Source organism: Hyaena hyaena, unplaced genomic scaffold (assembly GCF_003009895.1).
Source record: "Hyaena hyaena isolate Hyena2069 unplaced genomic scaffold, ASM300989v1 scaffold_635, whole genome shotgun sequence".
Classification (NCBI taxonomy): domain Eukaryota; kingdom Metazoa; phylum Chordata; class Mammalia; order Carnivora; family Hyaenidae; genus Hyaena; species Hyaena hyaena.
The window spans coordinates 1,078,426-1,084,738 of NW_024081269.1; the positions used below are offsets into that span (position 1 = coordinate 1,078,426).

Sequence of the window (6,313 nt, forward strand, 5' to 3'; positions counted from 1 at the left end):
AAGGATTTGTATAGCAGACCTTTTTGGTCTCAAGTCCCTTTTACACTCTTAAAAATTATGTGATTCCCAAAAAGTTTCTTTTTTGCAGTTCTATCTATTGATATTTATCATATTAGAAATTAATACTGAGAACATCATTAAAAACTATGTAAAAACAATAAATATGTTGTTACATTTTTATGAAAATAACTATATTTTCCAAAACAAATAGAGTCAGAAGAGTGGCATTCTGGAGCACATGGGAGGCTCAGTTGGTTAAGCATTCTTGGGATTCTGTCTCTCTCTCTGTTTCTCAAGGTTAATAAACTTAAAAAAACAAAAAAAGAGTGGCATTTTATGTTTCTGTCAATCCCTTTAATCTCTGACTTACTAGAAGACAGCTAGGGTCTCACATCTACTGCTGCCTTCAGTCTCTTGGGATCTTGTTTTGGTTGAAGCCTTGGACGTAAATTCAGCCTCATGTAGACATATTGCAAAAGGAAGAGTATTTTAATAGCCTTTTCAGGTAACCACGGCTCTTCTTCAATACTACATCAAAACTTGAAAAATGCTAGTTTCCCTGTGGAAACGGAAATCCTATCGATGAACTTTTAGTACCCTCTTACATTAAAATCCATTGGTCTATCTTGAATTTTATTTTTATGTATGTACGTATGTATGTATGTTTATTTTTGAGAGAGAGCAAGAGAGAGCGAGAGAGAGACAGAGCACGAGTGGGGAAGGGGCAGAGAGAGAGGGAGACAGAATGTGAAGCAGGCTTCAGGCTCTGAGCTGTCAGCACACAGCCCAACGTGGGACTCGAACCTACTAACTGAGAGATCATGACCTGAACCAAAGTCAGACGCTTAAATGACTGAGCCACCCAGGTGCCCCATATCTTACATTTTAAAAGCATAGTTTTGTGATAACATATGTTGGTCATTTAGCAGTGTTGCTTAGCTGAACTATACAGATTTTCCAAATATTTTCACATTTCATTACATAGTATGGAAAAAAAAATCATTTGTCCATATCTTTACTCGTTTTGTCAGGAAAGTCTTTAAGTATTGGGGAAGATGTCATACAGTGCTTGATACCTTTCCCAGAAGTCTTATTTTTGCTTAAGACTTGAATTTTATCATTGGCAACAAACACTGGCAGTTATTTTTTGGAGGTGACTCACTTAGTTAATTTTTGAGAAAATATATGCCAAATATTCAAGTCTGATCTTGCAGTTTTTGTTCTTTCACGCAAAAATGAATTCCATAGAAAAAGTGGTTTGTTCAGCTCACAACTCAATTGCACCAGTGGTTTTTGTGTACTCTCCGTTTAGTTACTTAGAGTATTAGAAAGACATGTTCTTGAAGACCACAATTAATAAATTTAATAATTTTTACTGCCTTTACCAAGGACATTCTTTTTTTTTTTTTTAACATTTATTTATTTTTGAGAGACAGAGAGACAGTGTGAGCAGGGGAGGTGCAGAGAGAGAAGGAGACACAGAATCGGAAGCAAGCTCCAGGCTCTGAGCTGTTAGCACGGAGCCTGATGTGGGGCTCGAACTCACAAACTGCAAGATCATGACCTGAGCCGAAGTCGGCCGCTTAACCAACTGAGCCACCCAGGCGCCCCAAGGACATTCTTAAGTAAAACTGGCTTTTTCTACTGCATATGCCTGTGCCACTTACTACTTTGAATCACGCTCAATACATTTGCACCGTCACCATGAATGTCAACACAGGGAAAAGGGAAGTTAATGTCTTCGCATTATGAAAATAGGTTTGACCATGTGGACTCTCTCCTGAGAGTGGACAAAGCTCTGATAACAATACAAGGTGAAGGCTTTGAAAAATGAGTCAGATTTGGGGATGCCTGGGTGGCTCAGTTGGTTAAGCATCTGACTTCGGCTAAGGTCATGATCTCAGGGTATGGGGGTTCGAGCCCCGCATCAGGCTCTGTGCTGACAGCTCAGAGCCTGGAGCCTGTCTTCAGATTCTGTGTCTTCCTCTCTCTCTGACCCTGCTCATGCTGTCTCTCTCTCTCTCAAAAATAAACTAAAAAAAAAAAAGGAAAATGACTCAGATTTGGATAGGATAAGATAAGAGAGAGTAGGAACATTAGGAAGGCAGTAAAATGTGAGGTGTATCTAAAGAATAGTGGGTAGGATGTATGTCTGGTTCGAAGAGGAGGGAAGCAGAGGCAGATAAGCTGAGAAGATATCGTGAAAGGCCCAGATGCTGTCATGGCAATCATTTAGGTTTAAACTAGACAGGAAGAGGCTAGGGCGAGTGGTTTTTTTTCTCTTTGTGTGTGTGTGTTTGCTTTTTGTTTTTTGTTTCTGAAAGCTTTAGTTTCAAGTTATATAAAAATAAAGTTTGCCATGTTTACATTTACTAGTTATGAAATAAAAATGAGAGCATAGCTACTTTCCTGATAAGTAATGTTTAGGGAATGAAAAAATAAACATGTGGTCAAATGCTTTGCTGTACAAAACATGCTGCACTATTTGATTTAGACAGTATTATTTTCAGAAGGAAAAAGAATGAGAACATTTATTAAGCACTTATTGTGAACTAAACACTATGCTAGTCACTTTTCATACAATGTAATCCTTACAACAAGCTTATAAAAGAGATATCACCATTCATACAGATGAGGCAAATAAAGCCCAGAGACTTAAGTAACTGTCCAAGGGACATGACTCAACTCGGGTTTGGTAATATTTCATACTGTCACCTATTATCTCAAGGCATTTGGGGAAGGTTTGAAAACAAATTAACAACCAGATACATATATCCATATATCCACTCAATCTTTTAAAATAGGGCATAAAATGGTGTTACAAACCTAAATAAATATATTAAATCTTAAAAAAGATGCATGTTCACTTTGAGAACCGTTTTTAAACAATAGGTAAAGCTGTATTACTAGTAGTGTGTTGACTGACAGAAATTTTGTTAAAATGTAGCATATGAGGGGTGCCTGGCTGGCTCAGTTGGTAGAGCATGAGACTCTTGACTCTTGACCTCTTGACTCTTGATCTCTGGAGTTGTGAGTTTGAGCCCCATGCTGGGTATGGAGATTGCTTAAAAATTAAATCTTAAAAAACAAAAAGTAACACTGAGAAAAGTCAGCTAAGTTACTGCTAAGCTTAGTCACAGTACTTACTGGATGCAACACCTTTTTGTTCCGTATTTAAAAATATCACAGAGAAAAGGAGGAAAAGCAATTCAAAATCATAGTCTGATGCCATCTTCTTTGGCCCAAGAGAAACAAGGTGTCAAGTTCACAGACGTAAGGGTCTAGATGTACACCACCGTATCAACATGGCTCGTTCTTCTTGCACTTGGACCTGCTCCTTTGAATATCAATGCTCCAGAAGCTCCCAACACAGTGTGGTTGTGTTTGTGGCCTCTGTGAGGAGGTGCTTTGGAACTAGTTAGTCTCCTGGTGAGCAGCACACAGAAACCTGGAGCTGGTGGAACCCACTCCTAACCTGGAACCCAGAAGGCCGTGAAGACAGTACCACTTCCTCAGTGGTGGACCCTTGCAGTAAGAATGTCTTTCCCCTCCCATTTGAGTTACCCTCCCATGGGAATCCCAGCTCACCCATCAGGGATCCATCCCTACAGTTTCCTGGCTTTCTTCCACCTGTACCTCCAGGGACCCCAACAAGTCCTGTACCAATGGACATTATGGCTGCTGCTACAATTGTCTTAGTACCCACTGTGTCTATGGTTGGAAAGCATTTAGGAGCAAGAAAGGATCATCCAGGCTTAAAGACAAAAGCAAAAGAGGAAAACTGTGATCCTACCACTATGGTTTCCGTTAGTAACATTTCTAAGTAATCCTCGGACATGCTATTAGACAACTCCTTGCTAAATGTGGCTTGGTTTTGAGCTGGAAGAGAGTACAGGTGCATCTGGAAAACTTCAAGCCTTTGGATTCTGTGAGAATGAGGAGTCTGAATCCATCCCTGTGGCACTCAGGTTATGGCATGATCTGAAGGTTGGACGGTAGAAGCTACTTTTTAAAGTAGATGCAAAGATGAAGCCAAAACTGGATAAATGGAAAACAAAGAAAACTTTTGATGGAAATGCCAGGCCAGAAATTCACTAATGATAAGAAGCCTCAGACGAAGAAACAAAGAGATCAAGTGTGCCTTTGGGCCTTTGAACTTTTAATACATGAATATTCCAGTGAACTCAATGCCCGCTCAAAAGAATCTGATTCTCACCCCAGGAAGAAGAAAAGAAGGACATTTTCTGCAGACTCCAGTGGCTCCACTGATCCCTTAACCACTAACCACTAACGAGGATATAAATGCTATAGAAATGGAAGAAGACAAAAGAGACCTGAGATCTGCAAATTCAGAGACACACACAATAAACTGGGAAAAAAGGGAAAAAAGGAAATGGAAAGACAGGAAATTGACAAAGAACAGAGAGGAGAGAAGGAATGTGAAGGGGAGCAAGAAAGGGAAGAGTGGGCATGAGAAAGGGAGACAATGTGAATGAGGAGAGGAGAAGGAATGGGAGAGTGAGATAGGGACCATGACTACAATTGGGAGAGGAGCTCACATTGGAAAAAGCATTGGAGTCGATCAGGAGAAAAGAGCAGAGATCCTGAAAGGGAGTGGGGAGAAAGAATGGAAATGAGGGGTAGAGAGAAATGAAGTGGGAATGATGGGGAGAGAAGACAAGAAGCAGGATTGTAAAGAGGGTGAAGATGAAGATGAGTGAAGAAAACTTGAAAGCTCTGAGAGAAGAAGCTTCTTATCAAGAACGCCTTAAGAACTGGGAATGCAGAGACCGGAATAAAACCCGGGAGCATGAGAAAGAGGCTGAAAGAGGAGAGAAATGGGAAAAGAAGCTGAATGCCTGGAAGGTTATACTGCTCGAGATGACCCTGAGTATTACTGAGGAGGTTTCTTCAGAAAAGGGTGGACGATAGGGAAAAGGAAATGGAAGCAGATGTATGGGATTGAGGAGAGAGAAGGAAGAACTAGAGGAAATCAGGCAGGGCCTTCTGGCTGAAGGGTGTGGGGATCCAGATGCAGAGCTCCAGAGGACGCAACAGGAGGCTGAGAGGGTGCAGACAAGTACCAGAAAAGCAAGAACCAGAACCAAAGGAAGAAGAAGGAGAAAAGCACAAAAAAGAAAAAAATGAGAAGACTCCATGGAATAGGAAGAGCCAGAACAAAAGCTTGATCTCAAACTAACTCTGAGGCCATCAGTTCTGTTCCATCTGTTTCCTCTGCCAGTGGCAATGCGACCCCAACAGCCTTGGGGGTGAGTCTTCCTGTGGTATTATTATTGCCCATGAAGACTCCCCAGACCAACAACTACCTGAAGAACATAGGCCAAAAAACAGGGCTAAGTCTTTTTTTTTTTTTTTTAATTTAAAGTATTTTTTTTTGGGGGGGGGGGGCGCGGAGAGAAAGAAGGAGACACAGAATCCGAAGCAGGCTCCAGACTCTGAGCTGCCGGCATAGAGCCCAAAACGGGGCTCAAACTCATGAACCATGAGATCATGACCTGAGCTGAAGTCAGACGCTAAACTGACTGAGCGATGCAGGCACCCCTGAGTAGGGCTAAATCTTAAATGGGGTGCTTCCAACAGTCCTGGTCAGCCTAATTCTGTGGAAGGAGAGAAACTCCCCATAGATGGTATCCTTAACAAATTTGAGGATGAAGTCAGTGATGATACACTGTAATAGGAAACTGGTTCTCTTGGATTATTGTGAGGATGATAAAATACTGCCCAAGGCATTGTAAACACTGAAGAAAAGCACAAATACGCAGGAGTCTCATTGAGAAGATCCTTACTGCCAAATCTGAGCTCTCTGCTTACCTCCCAGATTGGTCTACTGTGGAATCTCTACTGACAGAAGGACAGGTTAGACCATGGATTAAGAAGATCATGGAAGGGGCACCTGGGTGGCTCACTTGGTTCAGTGTCTGGCTCTTGGTTTTGGCTCAGATCATGATCCCAGTGTTGTGGGATTGAGTCCTGCACTGGGCTCCTTTGCTGAGCTGCAGCAAAGATTCTCTTTCTCCCTCTGCCTCTCACCCTGCTCACTCACTCTCTCTCTCTCAAAGAAAAATAAAAAAGAAGAAGAAACTTATAGACTACCTAGGTGAAAAGGGAGCTACATAAGCTAGTTTTGTCTGTTCTAAGGTTATGGCTCACAGTTTACAGCTCAGTATTTTAGATGGTGTTACCATGGTACTTGATAAAGAAGCAGAAGCTTTTATATTAAAATGTGGAGATTGCTCTTTCCGCCATCTTTGAACCTGTGGAGGCCTGCTGGGAACAGGACTCCTGAAACGAC

At 41.4% G+C, this 6,313-nt stretch overlaps 1 pseudogene; it reads left to right on the forward strand.

Moving 5' to 3' along the window:
• The first annotated feature begins 3,537 nt into the window (after positions 1-3,537).
• Positions 3,538-6,273, forward strand: LOC120219655 (annotated as a pseudogene).
• The last annotated feature ends 40 nt before the right edge of the window (positions 6,274-6,313 follow it).